The 11,648-nt window shown below is 33.7% G+C and overlaps 1 long non-coding RNA gene across 1 annotated transcript; it reads left to right on the top strand.

The window, feature by feature from the left end:
- The first annotated feature begins 1,681 nt into the window (after nucleotides 1-1,681).
- On the top strand, nucleotides 1,682-8,946 carry LOC139500608 (uncharacterized). The gene is made up of 2 exons (XR_011658317.1): nucleotides 1,682-1,758; nucleotides 8,842-8,946. It is a non-coding gene; the product is annotated as an uncharacterized lncRNA (long non-coding RNA).
- The last annotated feature ends 2,702 nt before the right edge of the window (nucleotides 8,947-11,648 follow it).

The following is an 11,648-nucleotide window of genomic DNA, read 5'->3' on the forward strand; positions in this document are numbered from 1 at the left end:
ATGTTATAAAAAATATAAATTTATTTTCAAAAACTTTCGGCAACGTGACATGACCATTCCTGACTGCCAGGACCAACCTTGACAATGACAGGACCAGATGAAATTGCTAATTTCTCTTTTATTTCTCAAAATATTTTTCTGAAATTTGAAAATATAATAAGATTTCATCATTTGATAAATAGATTTAAGAAAAACAATAAAAAGTTTTGTAAGAAACTTTAGAAAACGTGACATGACCAACTCTGATAATGACAGGACCAACATCGACCATGACAGGACCAAATAAAAGTGCTAATAACTTTTTTATTTTTTAGGACGCGGAGTTGAATTCCGGCTGACTTTAACAGTATAAATGGAATTTGAAAAAAGTGTCTGATCGATGATGGATGACAACAGGTCAGTCAGTAAAGTATACGCAAATTAGTGTTATTGTGTCTGTTTGTATCGCAGTTTCTACATTTTTAAATTATGAAGTTATTTTCCATGATAACTTTTACTTTGAATGTCATGGCGATTTTTATTTTATTCAGTTCACACACAAAATAGCTAAATAAATATTTACAGTTCAATGGAACCGTTAAAATTTAACGCATAATAATGACTTATTTAATCAAATCATTAGTCTATAATTGGTTTGTTTATTCAAAAATTGTCTGATGATTGTGAACTAAGGTAATGCCATTCGTAATCACTTAATTCAATCCAATGCTGATTAATTAAAGTTACGTAATCTGTTTTTCAACAAGGTCTTTATAGTTTGATCTTCTGGTTGGTGTATATTATAATAATTATTTGTATTTTTTTTCCAGGTTACATCATAGGCTTCTATATAACATATAAAAAATATTCTATTCTATAACACTTTTTTTTTGTAACATCAGATATAGTCAATATATTTTTCTTATCAGTCATTTTTACAATATTTTGAATAGTGTAGATAAAAAAAAAAAGTCATATGAGTATCCATTATTCTTTATTGCAAGAAAACAACAAAACAATGACATTGAATACACGTTTTCACTCTCTAAAATATAATACCAGCACTCTTTTATAGAAAGGATCCAGCAAATCAAACAACATTTCTCAATTTTAGAAATTTTAAGAACTTAAAAAGAAAAACAAAGTTTATATGTATCAGCTTGGGGATCGGCTTGTACCGTTCATGTATGTAACTATTTGTTATTATATGTTACACAAGATGAAAGACTTGTTAGGATCACAGTCAATTGAAAGAAAATGCTAATTACTGCTGATTAATGTTGATGTCTGAATTCTTTTATATATACGTTTTAATATAATTATACCCAATAATCTTGAAAACTTGTAATAAAGACATAATCAACCAAGTTGTTTTATACTCATCTAAAGAAAATATTTTTCAAAGGCCTTTTTTACTTTTTTTACCGTACACCTTTAACATTGTAATAAACATTTATGAATTACAATTAATATATATTTATTTTTATTCCTTAGAAATAATTTTTTTTTTTGGGCCGGATCGACGTGGGACGGATCGACTTGGGCCGGATCGACGTGGGGCCGGATCGACCCGAAAGCGAGAATGACAGGACCAAATAAAAGTGCTAATAACTTTTTTATTTTTTAGGACGCGGAGTTGAATTCCGGCTGACTTTCCGCGACTTTTCCGGTACGGTCAAATTTTAACACAGATTGTTTTATTTCCGCTTTGATTTCTTTGGTATTGTTTGCAAGAATTGAAATTCGAGTCTTCAAGTTGTTTCTTTATTATTTATACAGGTAAATAAATACAGCTTTACCCATAATAATTCTATATCAAATATGCTACTTCCATCCATACACTTTGATAACGTAAGATAGCAATATACACCTGTTAGACAGTTTACTTATCTTATGATAATCACCTGATCACAGCACAGGGGCTTGTTTAGTGGGGTCTGACCCAAAATATAGGATAGCGATCCCCATTGACAGTAAAACCTCGTCTGACCCACTAAACAAGCCCCTGTGATCACAGGCACTCGTCTCAGAATTTTTTTTCCTATATCTGTATATACCTTTATATAACACAAGGTACTTAAATCGCGATTTAGAAAAATATCAGGCGGTGACGAAATTCTGTTATATGCCGATTTCTCGGCTGTCAACCCCACTAAAACTTGTTATTTCGTAAATCCAAATTGATTTACCTTCATAATGGTGTATAACACGCATACTTTTGTTGTCGGAATCATCCGTAGCAATCATACCCAAGTATGATCAAGTATGTCAATCGTAATTAGTTCGTCAACCTACACAAAATTGGCTATAAACGTCTCGCAGTAAATGATCAATTATAAAAATTGTTTCAGAAAAAACTGTTAGTTTTCGTATGAATTGAACTTATCATCCAGTTAGTAAAATTGTATAAGATACCGTGAAAAAAATCTAACATGTATTATTTGTGGTATGTCTAATAAGTTACAAATTTTCCCATGACGTCAATGTCATTCAGACTCTCTTGACTTTACGTATGAAATGAAACAAGATCAGATAACTCTGAGAATCAATTAGACATTCCCATAAAATTGACCAATCGGAAAGTGAGATATATAAAAGATGTGACACATTGCCAATCCATCGTCGGTAGACGAAATAATTAAGATTGGCATCCTTGGGTAGGATTGCTAAAAAGCCTATGGATGAATCTGACAACAAAAGTAGGCATGTTATACACCATTGTGAAGTTAAATCAATTTAATGGCTGTCAACCCCACGAAAAAAACAAGTTTTAGTGGGGTTGACAGCCGAGAAATCGGCATATAACGGAATTTCGTCCCCGCCTGACATTTTTCTAAATTGCGAGTTACATGTAAGTACCTTGTGTTATATAAAGGTATATAGGATTTATTTTCTGAGACGAGTGCCTGTGTATCTTATATTTGTGAAAAATGCAATACACCTTATTGCTATTTGTCCGCCATTACTGGATATAACACAGGTTCCGTAAAATATTGATGTCATAATACAAAATATCTACGTCAAAAGTTCAAGCGGCGAGGTCAGCCAGGATTAGCCATTGTTAGCGATAAGGTGTATTGATAGCAACTACCAGTAAATAAATTCCAGATATTTGTTAAAAACAAGGTTTCCGTGTACTTCCTGGTTCCAATTGACTTCTAAAAGCAGTAACCTGGAATCAAAAGGCACTATGCTGCGTCAGCTGCGATACTTGGTTTCACATTAACTGTCAGAGTATTCCTTCTCACATCTACAATGTACAAGTGTATGAATGCTAGTAATATTAGCTGGGAATATACAAATTGTGGAATGCCAATTTCTCCACTAGCTTATTCAAAAACTAATCAAGCATATCATTAAATTCTAGTAGTAACTGGAGTATGAGTGATACATCACTCAATAACAGCCTTGGTGCTCCTCAGGCATCTTCGTCGTCAATGACTAAGACTAGATCAAAACCAAAAGTCAAAACATAACAAAAAGCCACTACTAAAAATCATAAACCTATCAGCATGATCAGGATACTTAACATTAACTTTCAATCGATGTGAAATAAAAAAGAAGATCTCAATCAGTTAATTGATTCATCTAAACCTGACATAATCATATAGGCACTGAAACATGGCTAGACAAAAATATATCATATGAATTCTTTCCATCAGAACTATTTAATGTCTATAGATCAGACAGACCTCAAAATAAAAATAACCAAAGTCATGGAGGTGTACTTATTGCCATTAATAAAGAACTTATAAGCACAGAAGTAAGTGAACTTAAAACTGACTGTGAAATAGTTTGGTCTCAAATAAAAATGACTGGTAGCTATATATAGTAAGAACTTATTTAAAATAGGTGCATATTACAGACCACCATCAGATAAAAGAACATCTTTACAACAACTAGAACTATCACTTTGTTAAATTAACCAATCATCAAATACTAATATCATGATTGGTGGTGACTTTAACTTAGGTCATATTGACTGGTCTATACCTCAGGTAATACCAGGTAAACCGGATGCTGAACATCACAATAAACTTTTAGAACTACTAGAAAATTTTAACCTTCAACAAATAGTTAATACGCCAACTAGCATGACTAGAAAAAAAAGAATATTAGACATAATCCTAGTAAACAATCCAACAACTGTCTTGAAACAAAGTAAACACACTCCCGTCACTAGGACTAAGTGACCATGACATCGTCTACATAGAAACAGACACTTGGCTTCGAAAAGTTGGACAACATCCCCGAAAAATACTAAAATATGACAAAGCAAACTGGGAAAATATAGAAGCAGACCTACAAAAGAAACCTAGAAGAGCTTACTGTTTGAATAATAACAACAACAGTACTATTAATGAAATGTGGGATATATTTGAAAACAACATCACAAAATCAATAGATACAAACATCCCACATAAAATGTTAACATATAAACATCCACTTCCCTGGCATGCCTGGGTGCACAACAAACTTAGAAGAATGATAAATAAAAAGAATAAATTGTACTCTAACATGAAAAACTACAAAAAGCATATAGTAAAATATTAAAAACTGAATAAGTCCAACAAGAACAGAGACGTGCCTATTGTACATACATAGAAAAAATAATCCTTGACCTTCCAACAAATGACCCAGACCTACATGTGAGTTACAGCAACCAATCAAAACCAAAAAAAACTCTTTTCTTATATTAAATCAATCAGAACTGACAATAGTGAAGTTGCTCCCCTAGAAAACGAGGGCCAATTAGGGAGCTACCATTTGATTTTTATGGGGGGGGGGGGGGGGGAGCTAGGATGAAATTTGAAAAAAATAGGCAGGACAGGAGTTTTGAGTAAAAAAAAAGGCAGGATGAGACACTTTGCAAAAAAAAAAGGCAGGATGACAATTTATTTAGGTAAAAAAGTCAGGATAAACTAATAAAAAAAAGGCAGGACCGAATAGAGTGAAAAATAAAAAGGCAGGACAAAGATTACAACTAAAAAAAAAATGCAGGACAAAATTTTTCATCCTAGCCCCCCCATAAAAATCAAATGGTAGCTCCCTTATATATAATTAAAAACATGAATAATAATTGATACAAAACAAAAAGCCAACATTTTAAATGAGCAGTTCCAATCATTCTTTACCACCGAAACAGCAAATAATATGCCTGATAAAGGGCCAAGTCCCCATCTAGTCATACCATCACTCACAATTACCGCACCTGGCATACAAAAACTTTTACACAACATCAATCCGCACAAAGCCACTAGCCCAGACAACATCAGCGGCAGAGTACTAAAACAACTTTAAAACATTACGGCACCATTCCTCACCATTATTTTCCAGAAATCACTTACAACTGGCTGTATACCATCCAACTGGAAACATGCAAATGTTGCACCAGCATACAAAAAAGGTGAAAAATACAACGCAGTTAACTATAGACCAATCTCTCTCACTTGTATCAGTTGCAAACAAATGGAACATGTCATAACAAAACATTTAATTAATCACTTAGAAAAAAACAACCTATTATACGACCTCCAGCACGGCTTCTGACACTCTAGATCATGTGAAACACAAATTCTATCTTTCATACAAGAACTAGCTTCAAATTCAGACAATAACACCCAAACAGACCTTGTAATTATGGACTTTGCCAAAGCCTTTGACAAAGTCCCACATCAAAGACTCTTATATAAACTACATTTCTATGGTATACAAAATGAAAGACTTAACTGGATCTCTGCCTTTTTATCAAACCGCACACAAACAGTTGTCCTAGATAGAGAGTCATCAGACGTTGCTCCTGTTACTTCTGGTGTCCCACAGGGAACAGTTCTGGGTCCAGTTCTATTTCTGGTATATATTAACGACCTACAATGACCTACCAGAATATTTGAATCCAGTAAACTCGGACTGTTTGCAGACGACAGTATCATATACAAAAGCATCAAATCTAAAAAAGTTTGTGATAGCCTTCAGGAAGGTCTTGATGCTGCTGCAAAGTGGGAAGAGGACTGGCTGATGGCTTTCCATCCTGACAAATGTACAGTTCTCACTGCCTCAAACAAGAAAAATACCATCAAACACAACTACATCCTTCACAGCCATACTCTAGAATATGTTTCCTCCGCTAAATATCTTGGAATAACACTGCAATCAGACTTAAAATGGACCCAGCATACAAACAACCTCATTGGTAATGCTAATAAAAGCCTAGGCTTTCTAAAAAGAAATTTAAAAACATCAATCACAAACATTAGTCTCAGGCGTATCTAGCACTTGTCCGACCAAAACTAGAATATGCTTGTTCCGTTTGGAACCCTCATACTGCAGAACAATGCAATAAACTTGAGATGGTTCAACGTCGAGCTGCTAGGTATGCCTCTAATCGTTATCACAACACCAGTAGCGTTACAGACATGTTCAATACTCTAAGTTGGCCTACCTTACAACAACGCAGACTTAAAACTAGACTTATAATGTTTTATAAAATTGTTCACCATACTGTCGCTGTACCATCAACATTACTCATACCAACAGACAATAGAACCAGAAAATTTCATCCACAAACTTACAGACACCTACTTACATTTCAAGATTGTTACAAATATTCATTTTTAGCTCACCTGGCCCAAAGGGCCAAGTCAAGTGAGCTTTTCCCATCACTTTGCGTCAGGGTCTGTCATCGTCGTTAACTTTTACAAAAATCTTCTCCTCTGAAACTACTGGGCCAAATTAAACCAAACTTGGCCCCAATCATCATTGGGGTATCTTGTTTAAAAAATGTGTTTGGTTACCCGGCCAACCAACCAAGATGGCCGCCATGGCTAAAAATAGAACATAGGGGTAAAATGCAGTTTTTGGCTTATAACTCAAAAACCAAAGCATTTAGAGCAAATCTAACAGGGTAAAATTGTTTATCAGGTGAAGATCTATCTGCCCTGAAATTTTCAGACAAATCGGACAACCCGTTGTTGGGTTGCTGCCCCTGATTTAGTAATTTTTAAGAAATTTTGCAGTTTTTGCTTATTATCTTGAATATTATTATACCGGATAGATAGAGATAAACTGTAACAGCAATAATGTTCAGCAAAGTAAGATTTACAAATAAGTCAACATGACCAAAATTGTCAGTTGACCCATTACATGCATTAAGGAGTTATTGCCCTTTATAGTCAATTTTTAACCATTTTTCTAAAATTTTAGTATTCTTTTAAAAAAATTTCTCCTCTGAAACTACTGGGCCAAAGGAGTTGGGGCAATAAGGCCCTTATTTGGCCCAAAAATTACCGCAAATTTAAAAGTTATCTTACATATTCTTAAATAACTGAAAACTTGACTAAGGTATAAGGTATCAAGAAAAACAAAACAAATTTGACATCAAACAAGTTACCATGGCAACAAATCATGACTTAATTTGCATATTATGTTAACTTTCGTGATTTTCCTTGTTATCCATCAAATTTTATGTATATTTTAGATTGAAAAAGTATGTGTGCACCCAAGAAACAACTTTATATTTGGTGAGATTATGCCAATAGTTATAATAAAGCTTCTGTTAAATTATTTTGTTGTTTCTTGGCTGCGCAGGATGTTTCCACAAAGGAAATAAAGATAGAAAACTGCATAAATTCTGTATTTTTCATCGTTTTTGTGAAAACAGTACATATTATGACGTAATTTTGACGTTATCAGATTAAAATCTTTGTTTTTCATTTATATTTACTGACCTGATGCATTTCTAAACATGTGCCAATTTGAAATGGTTATCAAACATTTTATTTTCTTGGGCCAAAACTAGGCTTTAATGCCCCTACTCCTTTAACCAAACTTGGCCGAAATCATCATTTGGGTATCTAGTTTTAAAAATGTGTGGTGTGACTCTGCCAGCCAACCAAGATGGCCACCATGGCTAAAAATAGTACATAGGGGCGAAATGTAGATTTTGGCTTATATCTCTGAAACCAAAGCATTCAGAGCAAATCTGACAAGGGGATAAATTGTTTATCAGGTCAAGATCTATCTGCCCTGAAATGTTCAGACAAAACAGACAACCTGTTGTTGGGTTGCTGCCCCAGAATTAGTAATTTTAAGGAAATTTTGCAGTTTTTGCTTATTATCTTGAATATTATAATAGATAGAGATAAACTGTAAACAGCAATAATGTTCAGCAAAGTAAGATCTACAAATAAGTCATAGATCAAGGTGAGTGACACAGGCTCTTGAGAGCCTCTAGTTTCTGTATACTATGATACAATCATGACAATGGAATGTACTACCTCCAAAGGTAGTACTTTCCCCCACTCTCAATATTTTTAGAGAACAGTTGACACCTACTGTTCTCTACAATATAGAACAGTAAACCTAGTAGTTATGTAAATAGTTTTAACCACATGTCATGTTAGTATTTGTTTATTTTTGGCACTATTATTTTGTAAATATTTATTTATTATTATCCTACGCATGTGCAGCAGTTAGTAATCATCTAAAATCTGATGGTTAACTGGATACCATAAGAAGAAAAGAAAAGCTTGCAAAACTTGAAAGCTATACCAAATAACAATTCATGTTTACAGCTTTGCTCTTCAGATAGGAGGAACCTAGTCCAAACAATTATGACGTCTGGCAAGGTCGTAGAAAGGCATCCCAGAAATAAATAAAATAGCCTTGCCAGACGTCATAATTATTTAGACTAGGAGGAACCTACCAGTAAACAGTAAACATGATGATTTATTAATGGCAATTCAACAAATCATGTATTAAGTAAAAAGGTTATTAAACATCATGAACATGTTAGACAATTTTAAATATATATCAAATGAAATGTTTTAATTAATATTTGAAAATATCTATTATTTTAATAAGGATTCTGAATGGCTGGTGCCAGACCTTTCAAGATCTGGAACCAAGACAGAAGTGTAAAGAAAGGGATTGTAGCATCTTCTCTCCAAGAACTAGTTCAGAAAGGTATTATGCTATAAAAAATTAGAAAAATGGATTTTATTGCCAATGAGTGAACTTCCCACTAGAGACTGAACAATGTAGAAGTTTGTTACTACAGGTCACAGTACTGCCTTCAACAATGATCAAAACCCATACTACAACCACAATTCGACTGAGAAAGCTACATGTAACAACCTGATTAAAATGGACAGAGCAATACATTTGTAGCATCGAGTGTTGATGCATTGCTCTTGTTTAATCTGATTTTCAACCCACAATAGTGTACCTATTGGATATTGAAATTTTATATTAGAGAGGCTCAGAAAATAATGAACATACATGTACATGTATAGCAAATGTATGAGCAACTGCTGGTTTAAACATTCTATCAAAATAAGAAATGTTCAAAGTGGTTGCAGTCGAAAAGTCAAGGATGTACATACAAATTAGATTATTAGTAGTTTTAAGAAAAGACATTATGGTCATGTCTTCAAATAGATATATGAAGATGTGGTGTGAGTGCCAATGAGACAACTCCCCATCCAAATAACAATTTAAAAAAAGTAAACCATTATAGATCAATGTACAGCCTTCAACACGGAGCCTTGGCTCACACCGAACAACAAGCTATAAAGGGTCCCAAAATTACTAGTGTAAAACCATTCAAACGAGAAAACCAACGGTCTTATCTATATAAAAAAAAGTATATATATATACTGACCTTCTTTTGAAATTTGTTGTATGAGATAAAAATTAAATGACTTGATATACATATATTATATGTACAATGATATATCAAATTTTTCTTTAAAAAAAAAATCAGATGACAAAACGCTAATTGAGTGTGGTCTGACTGAGAGACATTTTCTGAATTAAAAAAAACAGATTATAAAATCATTTACAATGACATGTAGAAAATAAAATAAACTAGAGGCTCTTTAGAGCCTGTGTCGCTCACCTTGGTCTATGTGCATATCAAACAAAGGACACAAATGGATTCATGACAAAATTGTATTTTGGTGATGGTGATGTGTTTGAAGTTCTTACTTTACTGAACGATTTTGCTTCTTACAATTATATCTATATTAACTTTGCCCATTTGTAACAGAGAACTATATTTGGTAAAAATTTACATAAATTTACCAAATTAATGAAAATTGTTAAAAATTTACTATAAAGGGCAATAACTCCTTAAGGGTCAATTGACCATTTAGGTCATGTTGACTTATTTGTAGATCTTACTTTGCTGAACATTATTGCTTTTTACAGTTTATCGCTATCTATAATAGTATTCAAGATAACCAAAAACGGCAAAATTTCTTTAAAAATTACCAATTGGAGGGCAGCAACCCAACAACCAGTTGTCCAATTTATCTGAAAAATTCAGGGCAGATAAATATTGACTTGATTAACAATTTAACTTCATGTCAGATTTGCTCTAAATGCTTTGGTTTCATAATTATAAGCCAAAAACTGCATTTTACCCCTATGTTCTATTTTTAGCCGTGGCGGCCATCTTGGTTGAATGGCCAGGTCATCGGACACATTTTTCAAACTAGATACCCCAAAGATGATTGTGGCCTAATAGTTTCAGTGGAGATTTTGTAAAAGATTACTTAGATTTATGAAAAATGGTTAAAAATTGACTATAAAGGGCAATAACTCCTAAAGGGGTCAACTGACCATTTCGGTCATGTTGACTTATTTGTAAATCTAACTTTGCTGAACATTATTGATGTTTACAGTTTATCTCTATCTATAATAATATTCAAGATAATAACCAAAAACAGCAAAATTTCCTCAAAATTACCAATTCAGGGGCAGCAACCCAACAACGGGTTGACTGATTCATCTGAAAGTTTCAGGGCAGATAGATGTTGACCTGATGAACAATACTACCCTGTCAGATTTGCTCTAAATGCTTTGGTGTTTGAATTATAAGCCAAAAACTGCATTTTACCCCTATGTTCTATTTTTAGCTGTGGCGTCCATCTTAGTTGGTTGACCAGGTCATGCCACACATTTTTAAACTAGATACCCCAAAGATGATTGTGGCCAAGTTTGGATTAATTTGGCCCAGTAGTTTCAGAGGAGAAGATTTTTGTAAAAGATTACTTTAATTTACGAAAAATGGTTAAAAATTGACTATAAAGGGCAATAACTCCTAAACGGGTCAACTGACCATTTTGGTCATGTTGTCTTATTTGTAGATCTTACTTTGCTGAACATTATTGCTGTTTACAGTTTATCTCTATCTATAATAATATTCAAGATAATAACCAAAAACAGCAAAATTTCCTCAAAATTACCAATTCAGGGGAAGCAACCCAACAACCAATTGACCGATTCATCTGAAAATTTCAGGGCAGATAGATGTTGACCTGATAAACATTTTACCTCATGTCAGATTTCCTCAAAATGCTTTGGTTTTTGAGTTATAAGCCAAAAACTGCATTTTACCCCTATGTTCTATTTTTAGCTGGGCGGCCATCTTGGTTGGTTGACCAAGTCACGCCACACATTTTTTAAACTAGATACCCCAAAGATGATTGTGGCCAAGTTTGGATTAATTTGGCCCAGTAGTTTCAGAGGAGAAGATTTTTGTAAAAGCTAACGCCGGACGACGACGGACGCCGGACGCAAAGTGATGAGAAAAGCTCACTTGGCCCTTTGGGCCAGGTGAGCTAAAAAGCTGAACAAATAAGAATAGTTGAGAAATAGCAACTTTC

Source organism: Mytilus edulis, chromosome 13, assembly GCF_963676685.1.
Source record: "Mytilus edulis chromosome 13, xbMytEdul2.2, whole genome shotgun sequence".
Classification (NCBI taxonomy): domain Eukaryota; kingdom Metazoa; phylum Mollusca; class Bivalvia; order Mytilida; family Mytilidae; genus Mytilus; species Mytilus edulis.